The sequence below is a fragment of the Leuciscus leuciscus genome, assembly GCF_965113295.1.
Source record: "Leuciscus leuciscus genome assembly, chromosome: 16".
Lineage (NCBI taxonomy): Eukaryota > Metazoa > Chordata > Actinopteri > Cypriniformes > Leuciscidae > Leuciscus > Leuciscus leuciscus.
Genome location: NC_138740.1, coordinates 7,308,357 through 7,327,375, shown reverse-complemented (window position 1 = coordinate 7,327,375; position 19,019 = coordinate 7,308,357). Strand labels below are relative to the sequence as shown.

The 19,019-nt window shown below is 34.8% G+C and overlaps 2 long non-coding RNA genes across 2 annotated transcripts; one reads left to right on the top strand and one right to left on the bottom strand.

The window, feature by feature from the left end:
- The first annotated feature begins 2,993 nt into the window (after positions 1-2,993).
- On the top strand, positions 2,994-7,398 carry LOC309476830. Its single transcript, XR_014198389.1, has 3 exons — positions 2,994-3,104; positions 3,138-3,499; positions 7,268-7,398. It is a non-coding gene; the product is annotated as an uncharacterized lncRNA (long non-coding RNA).
- LOC309476829 lies at positions 6,145-7,273 on the bottom strand. The gene is made up of 4 exons (XR_014198388.1): positions 7,124-7,273; positions 6,588-6,676; positions 6,418-6,483; positions 6,145-6,230 (listed from the first exon to the last, which is right to left on the bottom strand). It is a non-coding gene; the product is annotated as an uncharacterized lncRNA (long non-coding RNA).
- Positions 7,399-19,019: the final 11,621 nt, after the last annotated feature.

The following is a 19,019-nucleotide window of genomic DNA, read 5'->3' as shown; positions in this document are numbered from 1 at the left end:
AAATACAGACAATAACGCTTTTTGTCAGAGACTTTAGTCTAAAATGCGGTTGGTTTATTTATAACAATACCCATAATGCTAAATAATACCTATGATTACTCATATTTAATAATGATAAGTCAGTTTGTGTGTCAGCTCAATCATGGTACAGGAGGACATGTTTAACATTACTACAAATACAGACAATAACGCTTTTTGTCAGAGACTTTAGTCTAAAATTTGGTTGTTTTGTAGTAGTAGTAGTAGTACTAATACTAATAATAATGCTAAATAAAATCTACAATGACTAATATTTAATAATGATAAGTCAGTTTGTGTGTCAGCTCAATCATGGTATAGGAGGACATGTTTAACATTACTACAAATACAGACTCTAAAGGTTTTTGTCAGAGACTTTAGTCTAAAATTTGGTTGTTTTGTAGTAGTAGTAGTAGTAGTAGTACTAATACTAATCATAATGCTAAATAATACCTACAATGACTAATATTTATTAATGTTAAGCCAGTTTGTGTGTCAACTCAATCATGGTACAGGAGAGCATGTTTAACATTACTACAAATACAGACAATAACGCTTTTTGTCAGAGACTTTAGTCTAAAATGGGGTTGGTTTATTTATAACAATACCAATAATGCTAAATAATACCTACGATTACTCATATTTAATAATGATAAGTCAGTTTGTGTGACAACTCAATCATGGTACAGGAGGACATGTTTAACATTACTACAAATACAGACAATAACGTTTTTTTTTGTCAGAGACTTTAGTCTAAAATGGGGTTGGTTTATTTATAACAATACCAATAATGCTAAATAATACCTACGATTACTCATATTTAATAATGATAAGTCAGTTTGTGTGTCAGCTCAATCATGGTAAAAGAGGACATGTTTAACATTACTACAAATACAGACACTAAAGGTTTTTGTTTGAGACTTTAGTCTAAAATTTGGTTGTTTTGTAGTAGTAATACTAATAATACTAATAATAATGCTAAATAATACCTACAATGACTAATATTTAATAATGTTAAGTCAGTTTGTGTGTCAACTCAATCATGGTACAGGAGGACATGTTTAACATTACTACAAATACAGACAATAACGCTTTTTGTCAGAGACTTTAGTCTAAAATGGGGTTGTTTTATTTATAACAATACCAATAATGCTAAATAATACCTACGATTACTCATATTTAATAATGATAAGTCAGGTTGTGTGTCAACTCAATCATGGTACAGGAGGACATGTTTAACATTACTACAAATACAGACAATAACGCTTTTTGTCAGAGACTTTAGTCTAAAATGGGGTTGTTTTATTTATAACAATACCAATAATGCTAAATAATACCTACGATTACTTATATTTAATAATGATAAGTCAGTTTGTGTGTCAGCTCAATCATGGTATAGGAGGACATGTTTAACATTACTACAAATACAGACTCTAAAGGTTTTTGTCAGAGACTTTAGTCTAAAATTTGGTTGTTTTGTAGTAGTAGTAGTAGTACTAATACTAATAATAATGCTAAATAATATCTACAATGACTAATATTTAATAATGATAAGTCAGTTTGTGTGTCAACTCAATCATGGTATAGGAGGACATGTTTAACATTACTACAAATACAGACAATTACACTTTTTGTCAGAGACTTTAGTCTAAAATTTGGTTGTTTTGTAGTAGTAGTAGTAGTAGTAGTACTAATACTAATCATAATGCTAAATAATACCTACAATGACTAATATTTATTAATGTTAAGCCAGTTTGTGTGTCAACTCAATCATGGTACAGGAGAGCATGTTTAACATTACTACAAATACAGACAATAACGCTTTTTGTCAGAGACTTTAGTCTAAAATGGGGTTTATTTATTTATAACAATACCAATAATGCTAAATAATACCTACGATTACTCATATTTAATAATGATAAGTCAGGTTGTGTGTCAGCTCAATCATGGTATAGGAGGACATGTTTAACATTACTACAAATACAGACAATAACGCTTTTTGTCAGAGACTTTAGTCTAAAATGGGGTTGTTTTATTTATAACAATACCAATAATGCTAAATAATACCTACGATTACTTATATTTAATAATGATAAGTCAGGTTGTGTGTCAACTCAATCATGGTATAGGAGGACATGTTTAACATTACTACAAATACAGACAATAACGCTTTTTGTCAGAGACTTTAGTCTAAAATTTGGTTGTTTTGTAGTAGTAGTAGTAGTAGTACTAATACTAATAATAATGCTAAATAAAATCTACAATGACTAATATTTAATAATGATAAGTCAGTTTGTGTGTCAGCTCAATCATGGTACAGGAGGACATGTTTAACATTACTACAAATACAGACTCTAAAGGTTTTTGTCAGAGACTTTAGTCTAAAATTTGGTTGTTTTGTAGTAGTAGTAGTAGTACTAATACTAATAATAATGCTAAATAATATCTACAATGACTAATATTTAATAATGATAAGTCAGTTTGTGTGTCAACTCAATCATGGTATAGGAGGACATGTTTAACATTACTACAAATACAGACAATTACACTTTTTGTTAGGGATGCACCGATACCACTTTTTTCAGACCGAGTCCGATACCGATACTTTCATTTTTGGTACTCGCCGATACCGATACCGTAACCGATACCTGTATTTTTAATTTTCAATTAATTTTTAATTCATGCATTTGTAATTTTTTTAATGTATTGGTAGAGAAACCAAAAGCATATCAATCATATTAGTTGTTTATTAAATTTAAACTTAATTTGTTCATCAACTATATATTTTATGCACTGCATATTCATTACTGTATAAATTAAATATAGATGGATCTTTTTTGTAAAGTTAAAAAAAGGTAGCCTATTTAGTCAAGAGCAGTGAGTAATTTATTTTTCCTTTGTTTGATTAACATTAAAACACAGCAGCAGATTAATTAAACTGCTGCACCTTTAAGACTAATTATACCAGAGACAATTTACTGTCTACGTTCACTTGAGATATAACAGACTTTGTTTACTAGGATACTCGCCAACAGTGAAAAATGAATTCATCCGTACAAGCGCAAGACGTGAAAGACTTCCATTCAGTATCGCGCGCTGAGGCGATGGTTTTCGGGTAGCGCGCTTTGGATGTTTGAAGTTCATGTAACTTCTTGACCTGCAAATGTCCTGTAATAATGTAGGCAACCACTCGTTAAACATAAATAAGGTAACAGTTCATGTTTTACTTACATATACGATTTAGTTTTAATCCAAATAACACGTGCTGAGTGAACGATCAGCAATCAAGAGCATTCAACAGAAGTGCTCTCTCTCTCTCTCTCTCGCTCTCTCTCTCTCTCTCTCTCTCTCTCTCTCTCTCTCTCTCTGGTCAGTTAACGTTAATAATAAGCTACATGCCTCGTTTTACTTTCTTTGCCATTGACATCCGACTGAACTACAAACTTTCCAATGACGTCTGATGCGCTCGACCAGCTCGCGCGTCTGTGCCGCTTGCGCCAACTACAGCTCGCTGCATCCTGCGGTGGATATCCAACCCGGCCCACATCCAAGTGTGACGTCAGAAGCCACGCCCATCCAAGTGTGACGTCGGAAGCCTCGCCCATGTCCAAAAACGGCACGTGACTCGATTTGTTGTACGCATGCGCAAAATGGCGCTGCTTCCTGTCGGCAATATGTTTACGGTTGTTATCATAGTTATTGGTTTATAATAAAGATGAGGTTATTGGTGTAGAGGTGTGACGCTACAGATTATTGATGCAGTTAAATTGTGACGCTTTTGGCAGGCTTGGAATGGTCTAATTCATGTTTTTGTAAGTTAATGACATGGTAGTACAAGTAAACAATGTACCTTAAAACGATATTTTTGTATTTCTCTTGTATTTCTGTTATACAAATGGTAATCAATAATCATGGTTTTGCTATAATAAACGTATAAGGGAGCATTTAATAATAAAACGAGTTTTTGTCACTTTCTTAATTATATGGACTCCAAAATAGTTACCCCTTCTAAATAAAGAAAATAAATGTAAACTTTTTTTTTTTTTACATTTCTTTCTATGTGGTTATAGAAATATTGCATTTTTACAATCAAATTAAGAATTCACTTATTAGTTAATGCCTGTTATAGCAAATGACTTTGAAATCAAATTAAAGAACAGCAGAATTAAATTTATGTTAACCTTAAGTTAAAGAACCAATATGGTGAAACTCAAAAAATTAGAATATCGTGCAAAAGTTCATTTATTTCAGTAATTCAACTAAAAGCTGATACTAATATATAATATAGACTCATTACATGCAAAGTGAGATAATTCAAGCCTTTATGTGTTATAAATTTGATGATTATGGCTTACAGCTATGTTGAATTACTGAAATAAATGACCTTTTGCACAATATTTTAATACATAAAAACCAGTTAATCTCTCGCTTCCCCTTCTGTACAGGTTTTATGAGTTTAACATATCAAAATATAACATCAAAATATCATCATAGTTCAAAATATCTTGGTCACAAATTAAGATTTTAATTTAATATTTTGTGTTACAGTTTTTTACGATTGCTATGACAGATTTTTCAATACATTTAACAATTTTCCAAAACTCTTAACACAGTTAGCACTACATCTGTCTGTGTAAGCTATACTATTAACACATTTCTTGTTGCTTTAACACAAAATGCATACAATTAACACAAATTTAAAATGCTTGAACTTCTTTTACACACAAGCTCAAACAAGACCAAAACAATGGATTTTTACTGCCAAATTTACCAATGCTTTAACACTGTATGTCAGAACAGATAACACCATGTTCTAAACCTAACCTTACAGGCTAAAGTCAAGGTAAACAGCTGTTTATATTGTGAATTGAAACACAAATATATCCCCTGTATTTTATTCTATTCTTACTGAGAAACAGCTGATTGAATTATGGAAATAGAAGATGACTCTTTTTAAAAAAAAAAATATTTTTTAATTCTTCTGGTGCTTTTTCTGTTCGTATATTTTGTATTTTCACATTATTCCATTGCTAGTGAGAAACAGCTGATTGAAGTTATGCAAATATGGGACAATGTGGCATTCCACCATTCCCGTCACAGCCAGGTTTGACGCCCATCAGAGGATGATGTCCATTTTCCTTGCCCCTTACTTCCCTTTCCTCAACCCCATTGAGGAGTTTTCTCAGCCTGGAGATGAAAGGTTTTTGACCATAGTCCACAGGACCAAATGTCCCTCCTGTATGCAAAAGATGCTGTATACCAAGACATCACAGCTGAACACTGCCAGGATAAGGCATGCCAAAAGATTCTTCCCAAGATGCCTTGCCAGGGAAGATATCAGGTGTGATGTGGATGAGAACGTGGACAAATGCAGAAGACCGGGCAGATTAGAAGATGGCTTTTTCTGTTTGTATATTTTGTATTTTCACATACAGTAATACTGTAAATGGCAGCTATATGCATATTTTTGTTATCTTGCAGAAATGTCCTGTTGCAAATAAAGCTGTTACTGCAGCAATTCTGTCTCTGTCTTCTTTTTTTCATAAACCATACATTCTATAAAGCTACTCTAAGAAGGGTCATTTATTTTGTTGTATTGAATTTCTGCTGCTGCAAAAAAAAAACAACAACAACAAAATGCATGCATTTACATTACAAACAAAACAAAAATGTAGAGAGACTTAAAAAAAAAAAAAAAAAAACTGCAGTGCAAAACACAATCTATGATCGGTACAATACAGTATACTGTCTGTTGTATAAGGGCAGAACTGACACATATAAAATAATGCAGTTTCTGTAATTTCAGCTGATGATAGTGTTTTTTTTGTCATTGTGTTATGATTGACTAAATGTTCCTGTTGGAAGAGAACATGTGTTAGTGCTTTGAATAATTATTTGATTTTGAAACATGTTTGCAGTGTTTTGTTAGACATAGTGTATTGTGTTAGTGTATTATTGTATTTTGAAAATTAGTTTTGGAGTTTAGTTTACAATGTGTGATTTTGAGCATGAAATTAACCGTTTTGCCAATTGTGTGTTTTAGGTGTGTTGGTGCGTTAAGAGTTTAGGAAACTTGTTAAATGTATTGAAAAAACTGTCATAGCAATTGTAAAAAACTGTAATACATCAAGTTTACATCAAAATATTGTGCTAGAACAAAAGCACCAAAAAGATCCCCTTTTCCACCAGTTGCTGCAAGAATGGCTTCAACTCTGAGAGAGAGAGAGAGAGAGAGAGAGAGAGAGAGAAATAATAGAATTTGTTTAACATGTTCAACTGAAATATATTTCTGATTTAACACTTACAAAATGTTGTAGAGAGAGAAAGTCAAATAGAATATTCATGTTACTGACGTCTAATTCCAAACTCCAAATGTGTAAATGTAAGAGCAATACCCACCAATTGAATGGTCTCCCTTCTTTCCTCAATTGTTTGTCAATTCGTCTGTTAAAATCTTCCACTTCACTGAAATAGTTATCAGAGAACAGTCACTGTTGTGTTAACAGAAATATCAGTAACAAAAGGGTGCACTGGGCATTGTGCAAAAATAATTAATAATCTACTCTGACCTGCAATGATAATCCGGACCAGAAAGGAAGACCTGCTCCGCCTCCTGTAAGGAGACATCCCGGAGGACAGCCAGGGCATTTATGATGGCCTATGAAAAACGTTAATATAAATATACAATAATATCACTACTGAACAGCAAACCATTATATAGTATAGTAGTGCTAGCATGCAGTAGTACTCCTGAAAAGAAGTATAATATAGTTAGGAAAGACTGCTGATGTGATGGCTGGCTTGCCGTCACTGTATTTACTATGAATCAATAATAAAACTTATGCATATTACAACAGTTTATCATCACATTACATTATCTAAACATGTATAACTTCTTTGCATAGCAATGACTTTTTCAATATGCAGTATTTACAACTGACAGAGTGACAATCAAATCTCATATTCTTTACGAGCAGAATAAGATTTACAGGATGTAACGTCACACATAAGCACTGAAATAATATATTTTTCATATTTACCCTTAATCCAAATAACAACATGAAATTGGTGATGTAATAATGCAGTTAGAATAGTTCGCAGTTACCTTCGTCTTCTCTTCTCGATGCTTCTTCCTGTTTTTAAATGTTAACGTTAATGAGACTGTGTCCAATTTGGGCATGGGCGTGGTGGCTTCTGACGTCACACTTGGATGTGGCCGGGTTGGATGTCCACCGCAGGATGCAGCGAGAGGCTACTCGCTTGCGCGCTCAATCCACTGCGTGTTTTTCTCTTATCAGCTCGCGCACCACAGGCGTTACTATATTCTGTTTAATATTTCACTAATAATATATATTTACCTCATAGACAGCCTTCTTTTTTTATCCCCATTATAATTTCTGTTGTCAGTGTTTCTTTGTCTAGACACAAACACCGTACACACGCTGCCTGGTATCGGTTGTTGGTATCGGGGCATTTTTACGAGTACGAGTACATGAGCTCAGTATCGGCCCGATACCCGATACTGGTATCGGTATCGGTGCATCCCTACTTTTTGTCAGAGACTTTAGTCTAAAATTTGGTTGTTTTGTAGTAGTAGTAGTAGTAGTAGTACTAATACTAATCATAATGCTAAATAATACCTACAATGACTAATATTTATTAATGTTAAGCCAGTTTGTGTGTCAACTCAATCATGGTACAGGAGAGCATGTTTAACATTACTACAAATACAGACAATAACGCTTTTTGTCAGAGACTTTAGTCTAAAATGGGGTTTATTTATTTATAACAATACCAATAATGCTAAATAATACCTACGATTACTCATATTTAATAATGATAAGTCAGTTTGTGTGTCAGCTCAATCATGGTATAGGAGGACATGTTTAACCTTACTACAAATACAGACAATAACGCTTTTTGTCAGAGACTTTAGTCTAAAATTTGGTTGTTTTGTAGTAGTAGTAGTAGTACTAATACCAATAATAATGCATAATACCTATGATCACTAATACTTAATAATGATAAGTCAGTTTGTGTGTCAGCTCAATCATGGTACAGGAGGACATGTTTAACATTACTACAAATACAGACTCTAAAGGTTTTTGTCAGAGACTTTAGTCTAAAATTTGGTTGTTTTGTTGTAGTAATAGTAATACTAATACTAATACTACTAATAATAATGCTAAATAATACATACAATGGCTAATATTTAATAATGATAAGTCAGTTTGTGTGTCAGCTCAATCATGGTACAGGAGGACATGTTTAACATTACTACAAATACAGATACTAAAGGTTTTTGTCTGAGACTTTAGTCTAAAATTTGGTTGTTTTGTAGTAGTAGTAGTAGTACTAATACTAATCATAATGCTAAATAATACCTACAATGACTAATATTTATTAATGTTAAGCCAGTTTGTGTGTCAACTCAATCATGGTACAGGAGAGCATGTTTAACATTACTACAAATACAGACAATAACGCTTTTTGTCAGAGACTTTAGTCTAAAATGGGGTTGGTTTATTTATAACAATACCAATAATGCTAAATAATACCTACGATTACTCATATTTAATAATGATAAGTCAGTTTGTGTGACAACTCAATCATGGTACAGGAGGACATGTTTAACATTACTACAAATACAGACAATAACGTTTTTTTTTGTCAGAGACTTTAGTCTAAAATGGGGTTGGTTTATTTATAACAATACCAATAATGCTAAATAATACCTACGATTACTCATATTTAATAATGATAAGTCAGTTTGTGTGTCAGCTCAATCATGGTATAGGAGGACATGTTTAACATTACTACAAATACAGACAGTAACGCTTTTTGTCAGAGACTTTAGTCCAAAATTTGGTTGTTTTGTAGTAGTAGTAGTAGTAGTACTAATACTAATAATAATGCTAAATAATACTTACGATTACTCATATTTAATAATGATAAATCAGTTTGTGTGTCAGCTCAATCATGGTATAGGAGGACATGTTTAACATTACTACAAATACAGACAATAACGCTTTTTGTCAGAGACTTTAGTCTAAACTTTGGTTGTTTTGTAGTAGTAGTAGTAGTAGTAGTACTAATACTAATAATAATGCTAAATAATACCTATGATCACTAATACTTAATAATGATAAGTCAGTTTGTGTGTCAACTCAATCATGGTATAGGAGGACATGTTTAACATTACTACAAATACAGACAATTACACTTTTTGTCAGAGACTTTAGTCTAAAATTTGGGCCCGGTTTCCCAAAGCGTTCTTATCTCTAAGTAGTTCTTAACCTAGTACTTAAGTTCTCTCTTAACCTTAATGCACGGTTCCCGACATGTTCGTACGCTAAGTATATCTTCTGTAAGTCACACTTTCGTAAGGTTGGTCCAGACCATTCGTAAGCTCTCTCTTAGCGTTGTTTGCAAGTCAAACTATGGTATGTTGACAATGTTGTGGCTCAACAATGATTTTATGCTATATATAATGATATATATACTAATAAAAAAAATGTCCGCAATGGATACAGGACTATTTATGAAGTTGACTTTATTTGTTATTAGAACTAAAATGGTGCTAATTAGCCTTGGCTATTTTCTAATGTCATTAAAGCATTAATGATTGTCAATCTATAATTGGCATTCACTTTTGATAATTATAATCTGGCAAACAATTTGCCTCTAATTGCTACACTACTACACTATAACACTACACTACACTACATTACACTACATTACACTACACTACACCAAATTACACTACACTACACTACACTACACTACACCACATTACACTACATTACACTACACTACACCACATTACACCACACTACACTACATTACACTACACCACATTACACCACACTACATTACACTATACTACACTACATTACACTACACTACAAGTTAAAGAAAAACCTTTATCATATTCAATATCTGTAGAGAACAGGCCTCAAAACATAAGAATATCTGTGAGTGATCAGCCCTGTTAAATACCCTTATATGGGCAATGTATCCCCCAGGATACAGGCATTCAATGTCTGATAATCAAAGTTGTGAGGAGATTATTTAAAAAATATCCACAAGAACATGTAAAACTATCCTTAAAAAACTATTTTCTAAAACAAAATCACTCTAAAATATCATAATCGTGAAAAATATAAAAACACTTCCCTCATAGCCAGTGTCTTTGTCCACGTATGCTGCCATTTTGGATTTTGATACAAATATTTGGAATGTTGGCATAAAGTCACATGACCTGATTACATGACCCATCACCCCATCAGTGTTTCTCATCAACTGCAACCACATAATGCCCCTCCCCATGGCCCTTCCCCCCACAGCCTGTTAAATGACTGTATCCCCCAAGATACAGAAACTCTTTAAGGGTTAATGTTGACAAAGGAGCGTACACGTTAGAATTTCTGCATCAAAAATTGACATATGCCCAAATGACCACGTCTCATAGCTGATTCATCTTCATTCATTTATAGGGCATTGAACGCAGGTCACATGGTTGTCAGAGGATTCCCTTTCCACTGCTTTGCCTCATGCATAGCTTTACGTCAAACACACAGATAATGTACATTACAAACTAATGTCTTTACGCAGCCTCTTCAAATGAGACTTTATATCTGAATGTGCACTTAGAATGACACTGTTTAATTTCCTTCTGGATAAATAAGGTATCTCATAGATAGAGCATAATTACATAATTTTTTGAAGTCGTTAAACCCATGTAAAGAAGCTGCACAAGTGGCACAACGGGATAAGGAGGGTGGATGATTAGCGAGGGATACCCGGTTCGTCTACCCATCACAACATATTGTGTGAACATATTACTGACAATTTAACCATTTAATTAATAGGCTATATTTTACTGATAACTTACACTATGTTAAAATAAAAGTTACTGGAATAATTTGAGGAATGTTTCATTTGGATAGAACGTGTTGTCTTTCTTAACGCTGTAATGCACCGTGTGAAGTGTAAAATCGATTCCTGAGCAATCGATGCCAACTAATTCAGCACCTTCACTTGGGACAGCGCCTTTGTTAAGTTGAACTTAAGCGGCAGCGATTTAAGAAGCTTCCAAGAGACACTTCGGGGAACACACTTAAAAACATAAACTACTTGGGTAAGATATATCTTTCGAGTCTTCTTAGCAGGCTAAGAGTGAGCGTTATCGGGAAACCGGGCCTTGGTTGTTTTGTAGTAGTAGTAGTAGTAGTAGTAGTACTAATACTAATCATAATGCTAATTTGACCAAATTTGACCAAATTTTAGACTAAAGTCTCGGACAAAAAGCGTTATTGTCTGTATTTGTAGTAATGTTAAACATGTCCTCCTATACCATGATTGAGCTGACACACAAACTGACTTATCATTATTAAATATTAGTGATCATAGGTATTATTTAGCATTATTATTAGTATTAGTACTACTACTACTACTACTACAAAACAACCAAATTTTAGACTAAAGTCTCGGACAAAAAGCGTTATTGTCTGTATTTGTAGTAATGTTAAACATGTCCTCCTATACCATGATTGAGCTGACACACAAACTGACTTATCATTATTAAATATGAGTAATCGTAAGTATTATTTAGCATTATTGCTATTGTTATAAATAAACCAACCCCATTTTAGACTAAAGTCTCTGACAAAAAGCGTTATTGTCTGTATTTGTAGTAATGTTAAACATGTCCTCCTATACCATGATTGAGCTGACACACAACCTGACTTATCATTATTAAATATGAGTAATCGTAAGTATTATTTAGCATTATTATTAGTATTAGTACTACTACTACTACTACAAAACAACCAAATTTTAGACTAAAGTCTCTGACAAAAAGCGTTACTGTCTGTATTTGTAGTAATGTTAAACATGTCCTCCTATACCATGATTGAGCTGACACACAAACTGACTTAACATTATTAAATATGAGTAATCGTAAGTATTATTTAGCATTATTATTAGTATTAGTACTACTACTACTACTACAAAACAACCAAATTTTAGACTAAAGTCTCTGACAAAAAGCGTTACTGTCTGTATTTGTAGTAATGTTAAACATGTCCTCCTATACCATGATTGAGCTGACACACAACCTGACTTATCATTATTAAATATGAGTAATCGTAAGTATTATTTAGCATTATTATTAGTATTACTACTACTACTACTACTACAAAACAACCAAATTTTAGACTAAAGTCTCTGACAAAAAGCGTTATTGTCTGTATTTGTAGTAATGTTAAACATGTCCTCCTATACCATGATTGAGCTGACACACAAACTGACTTAACATTAGTCTAAGTCTAACATTAGTCTAACATTAGTCTAGAGACTTTAGTCTAAAATGGGGTTGTTTTATTTATAACAATACCAATAATGCTAAATAATACCTACGATTACTCATATTTAATAATGATAAGTCAGGTTGTGTGTCAACTCAATCATGGTATAGGAGGACATATTTAACATTACTACAAATACAGACAATAACGCTTTTTGTCAGAGACTTTAGTCTAAAATTTGGTTGTTTTGTAGTAGTAGTAGTAGTACTAATACTAATAATAATGCTAAATAATACCTATGATCACTAATATTTAATAATGTTAAGTCAGTTTGTGTGTCAGCTCAATCATGGTATAGGAGGACATGTTTAACATTACTACAAATACAGACAATAATGCTTTTTGTCCAAGACTTTAGTCTAAAATTTGGTTGTTTTGTAGTAGTAGTAGTAGTAGTAGTACTAATACTAATAATAATGCTAAATAATACCTACAATGACTAATATTTAATAATGTTAAGTCAGTTTGTGTGTCATCTCAATCATGGTACAGGAGGATATGTGTAACATTACTACAAATACAGACAATAACGCTTTTTGTCAGAGACTTTAGTCTAAAATGAGGTTGGTTTATTTATAACAATACCAATAATGCTAAATAATACCTACGATTACTCATATTTAATAATGATAAGTCAGTTTGTGTGACAACTCAATCATGGTACAGGAGGACATGTTTAACATTACTACAAATACAGACAATAACGTTTTTTGTCAGAGACTTTAGTCTAAAATGGGGTTGTTTTAATTATGACAATAGCAATAATGCTAAATAATACCTACGATTACTCATTTTTAATAATGATAAGTCAGGTTGTGTGTCAGCTCAATCATGGTATAGGAGGACATGTTTAACATTACTACAAATACAGACAATAACGCTTTTTGTCAGAGACTTTAGTCTAAAATGGGGTTGTTTTAATTATGACAATAGCAATAATGCTAAATAATACCTACGATTACTCATATTTAATAATGATAAGTCAGGTTGTGTGTCAGCTCAATCATGGTAAAGGAGGACATGTTTAACATTACTACAAATACAGACAATAACGCTTTTTGTCAGAGACTTTAGTCTAAAATGGGGTTGTTTTAATTATGACAATAGCAATAATGCTAAATAATACCTACGATTACTCATATTTAATAATGATAAGTCAGGTTGTGTGTCAACTCAATCATGGTACAGGAGGACATGTTTAACATTACTACAAATACAAACAATAACGCTTTTTGTTAGAGACTTTAATCTAAACTTTGGTTGTTTTGTAGTAGTAGTAGTAGTACTAATACTAATAATAATGCTAAATAATACTTATGATCACTAATATTTAATAATGTTAAGTCAGTTTGTGTGTCAGCTCAATCATGGTATAGGAGGACATGTTTAACATTACTACAAATACAGACAATAACGCTTTTTGTCCGAGAATTTAGTCTAAAATTTGGTTGTTTTGTAGTAGTAGTAGTAGTACTAATACTAATAATAATGCTAAATAATACTTACGATTACTCATATTTAATAATGATAAGTCAGTTTGTGTGTCAGCTCAATCATGGTATAGGAGGACATGTTTAACATTACTACAAATACAGACAATAACGCTTTTTGTCCGAGACTTTAGTCTAAAATTTGGTTGTTTTGTAGTAGTAATACTAATAATACTAATAATAATGCTAAATAATACCTACAATGACTAATATTTAATAATGATAAGTAAGTTTGTGTGTCAACTCAATCATGGTACAGGAGGACATGTTTAACATTACTACAAATACAGACAATAATGTTTTTTGTCTGAGACTTTAGTCTAAAATTTGGTTGTTTTGTAGTAGTAGTAGTAGTAGTAGTAGTAGTACTAATACTAATACTACTAATAATAATGCTAAATAATATCTACAATGACTAATATTTAATAATGATAAGTAAGTTTGTGTGTCAACTCAATCATGGTACAGGAGGACATGTTTAACATTACTACAAATACAGACAATAACGCTTTTTGTCCGAGACTTTAGTCTAAACTTTGGTTGTTTTGTAGTAGTAGTAGTAGTAGTACTAATACTAATAATAATGCTAAATAATACTTACGATTACTCATATTTAATAATGATAAGTCAGTTTGTGTGTCAGCTCAATAATGGTATAGGAGGACATGTTTAACATTACTACAAATACATACAATAACGCTTTTTGTCCGAGACTTTAGTCTAAAATTTGGTTGTTTTGTAGTAGTAATACTAATAATACTAATAATAATGCTAAATAATACCTACAATGACTAATATTTAATAATGTTAAGTCAGTTTGTGTGTCAACTCAATCATGGTACAGGAGGATATGTTTAACATTACTACAAATACAGACAATAACGGTTTTTGTCAGAGACTTTAGTCTAAAATGGGGTTGTTTTATTTATAACAATACCAATAATGCTAAATAATACCTATGATTACTCATATTTAATAATGATAAGTCAGGTTGTGTGTCAACTCAATCATTGTATAGGAGGACATGTTTAACATTACTACAAATACAGACAATAACGCTTTTTGTCAGAGACTTTAGTCTAAAATTTGGTTGTTTTGTAGTAGTAGTAGTACTAATACTAATAATAATGCTAAATAATATCTACAATGACTAATATTTAATAATGATAAGTCAGTTTGTGTGTCAACTCAATCATGGTATAGGAGGACATGTTTAACATTACTACAAATACAGACAATAACGCTTTTTGTCTGAGACTTTACTCTAAAATGGTTTCTTTTTATTTATAATAATAATAATAATAATGCTAAATCAGAATCAGAAAGAGCTTTATTGCCAAGTGTGCTTGCACACACAAGGAATTGTTCTTGGTACTGAAGCTTCCAGTGCACATATACAAATACAACAAGAAACATAGTAATACAAATTTTAAGAATAAAAAAATAAAAAATTTTTTTTTTTATAAAAGTAGGGTCACAGTTGGGTTTAGTCCGAATAAACATTTACAGATTATGAACATATTTAATGAACATATTTAAATAATACCTACAATGGCTAATATTTAATAATTATAAGTCAGTTTGTGTGGCAGCTCAATCATGGTATAGGAGGAGGACATGTTTAACATTTCTACAAATACAGACAATAACTAACCCAATATGTTTCCACCACATATTGGAAACTCTGACCATCATGAACACTCTATCTCTTATGAGAACAAAGCTTAATTTTTATTTTTATTTTTAATCCTGGGTGTTATCCCTTATTTCGCGGCAAAGATCGCAGATGGCCCAAGATTATTGTTGTTCAACATTCACTACCCGTTAAAACATCACACTCTTACTTGATCTGGACAAACTGTGCATAATTAGAAAGATTTAAGCCTCCAGCTTTGTGATTTGACCACTGTTTATGAGAAATCTGGTTCTCTTTCAAGGGAACTTGTGTTGCGTCGAGATTGACGCTATGGGGAACGCTTTGCGTGATGATGTCTTGAAGCACATGTAAAATCAGTCCAATGGTGTGGAGGAACGTCAGATGCGGGTGACGTCACGAACCAGGAAACTATAAAGCCTGCTCGAAAACAGAGAGCGTCAGCTTCTGTGTCTTCAGTGGCGCTCTTTATGAAACTGTCCCATTATTTGGTGATGTTTGTCTTTATATCATTCATATATATATATATATATATGTGATGCGATCTGGGAAAACCCGTCGGATGTCGCGCTGGGCCGTTTTCAGTAAATTCCAAAATAGTTTGAATGTCAGTTTTTTTGTAAAAAAAATTTTTCCATTAAATTATTATTCTATAACGTCTTTTCTCTTATCTCTGGAAATATCTTGGCAAAATTCCCTTGTTTAGTGGAGAAAAACAGCGATTTATAGTGTCAAGCTGAAAATACTCTCTTTCTCTAATGCATTCTATGCGACCATTTTCTCTAACGCCCGGCAGAGGTGAAAAAAATAAAATAATCGCCGTATATCCCATACACCTGTCCGTCTCTTAACACTACAAAGATAGTTTACCTTTAAAATAAACCACATAACATGTACAGTGAATGTGTATAGTGCGCATTTCGCGCCAATCCTGTTTAAACTATAACGTCACGCAGTTTTATAACATTCGCGAGATGGACAAGAAGCGTCCCGACGGTGACAGTTAATTAAACCTGTTTTTCTCAAAATTCCGTTCCAGAAAATCATAGCGATCTGCCGACTTCAGATAAACATAACTTTTGCTACCAACAAGCTATAATAAAAATAAAAACAGATTTGGAAAGGGCTTGATACCAGCTTCCATATGATATCAAAACCTGTAATAGGTAAAATTTCACCATGTGGTGGGTTTTCCCAGATCGCATCACATATATATATATATATATATATATATATATATATATATATATATATATATATATAAAGCACTATGGCGAGCAAGCAGCAGTTCAAACAGTATGTGCACCCCTGCCCGCGTTATTTAACGGGTGGGGACACTCACCTTCTGTGTGTTGCTTGTTTGGGTGAGGAGCATGCCCAGTCAGCACTCGAGGGTGCTGGATGTCAGCATTGTGACGTGCTTCCATTGCGTTCGCTCCGATCCCGCCTGGCGTTCTTTCGCGAGAACGTTCAGGTTTGCGTTCCCCAGGGCTCTTGTCCCGCTGCTGCCGAGGCACGATTTCCTTTCGCCCCGATTGAGGCACCAATATTGCAACTATCCAGTTCTGAGGAGCTGGATGTTGTCAGAATTGATGCTGAGTCTGAGGATTCGCCACCTCAGTCTCATGCATTTGAAGAGCTCTTAGAGGTTGTGACTAGAGCAGTCGAAAGACTAAGTATTGAGTGGCCAGCCGATAAGCAGGACGTTCGTTCAAAAAGTAAGCTCGACGAACGCTTTCTGCCGTCTAGATCACAGCCTCAGCGCCGGAGCCTACCATTTTTCCCCGATCATGGGAGAAACCAGTTTCATACAGAGTATATAGTGCCCAGACATCTAATTATTCTGCTATATCAAACTATAAAGATCACGGTTATGGGGAGATGGTGGGCAAAGCCTATTCTGCCGCTGGTCAGGCTGCAGCGTGTTTACACACTATGTCCTTGCTGCAGGCTTACCAAGCGTAATTGTTGGGTGATTTAGATGAGGGCTGGGGTATTGGTCCTGAGGTAGTGTGTGAACTACGTAGAGCCACAGATTTGTCTCTCAGGGCCACCAAGGAGACAGCTAAATCCATCGGTCGTTCTATGGCAGCCCTGGTGGCCACTGAGAGGCATCTGTGGCTCAACCTTAGTAATATTAAGGAGAAAGAAAATAATATTCTTATGGATGCTCCTATCTCTACATCTGGTCTCTTCGGTAACGCTGTTAATACTGCTGTTGAGAAGTTCCAAAAGGCATCTAAGCAGGCAGTCGCCTTTCAAAAACTCCTTCCCCGTCGTTCTCATCATGAGGCTGCTGAGCAGGAGCAGCCTCAAACATCTAAAATGAGCTCTTCACATCGCACCACTCAGAAGCAGAGCGTTTCCTCCCGTGCTCCCCCACAGAAATCTCGGGGACATGGAGGACGCTCTCAACCCCAGCCTTCGAGGGGTAGAACGGATCTGCGGACCGTTACTATCGCCAAGAAGGCTGCGAGGAAGAAATCCTGACACCCGAGGGCTCAGGCCAGTGAGGGTAGTCCCCCCCGAAGCAGAGCGGTCAACACCTCTTTTTACGGTGCCCGTCTCCCTTCGGTGCCCTCAGGGGACCGTTCTGCCAACCCTGCCACCTCCAGTGCTTCAGGGTGCAGCGGTCTCCGGCGAGCACATATCTCAAGGACCACCCGGAAACGTAGTGACCTCGGAATGAGGGTTTCAGAGCAGTCCGTTCAGACGGTCCTCCGTTACAGGGCGACGGACCGACTACTCAACAACAACAAAATCCAGAAACCAGTCTCAAGAGAGTGCCTATATCGCCTATATAAATCACCGGGTTGCCTATATCGCCTATATAAATCACCGCGCTCGCGCACGTTATGCAAACTGGCACGCCATATCCTCTTGTGGTCCCAGGAGAAGCTGTTGTCACTCAGAGCAGCTTACATTCCTGGGGCCCAGAATTTAGGAGCAGACATTCTGTCGAGACAGGGGCTGAGGCCCGGGGAATGGAGGCTCCACCACAAGGTGTTGGAGCAGATATGGAGGGTGTTTGGCCGCGCACAAGTGGATCTGTTTGAGTCTCGAGAGACGTCTCACTGTCCACTTTGGTTCTCCCTCACGCATCCAGATCCTCTCGGACTGGACGCTATGGTACAGAAGTGGCCGGGGGTACGTCTGTATGCTTTTCGCCCAATCGCTCTGCTCCCGGGAGTTCTGGAGAGAGTTCACAGGGACCAGGTTCACCTACTTCTTGTAGCCCCGCGCTGGCCGGGCAGAGTATGGTTCCCCGATCTTGTGTCTCTCCTCGACGGGCCTCCTCTGGAGCTACCCGTCAGGAGGGACCTTCTATCCCAAGCGGAGGGCTCGATATTTCACCCTTGTCCAGAACTGTGGAACCTGTGGGCTTGGCCTCTGAGGGGGCCCAGCTCATAGGGTCAGGTCTCTCAAATGAGGTTGTAGAGACCATTCTACATTCCAGAGCTCCCTCCATGAGGAAACTTAATGCTCTGA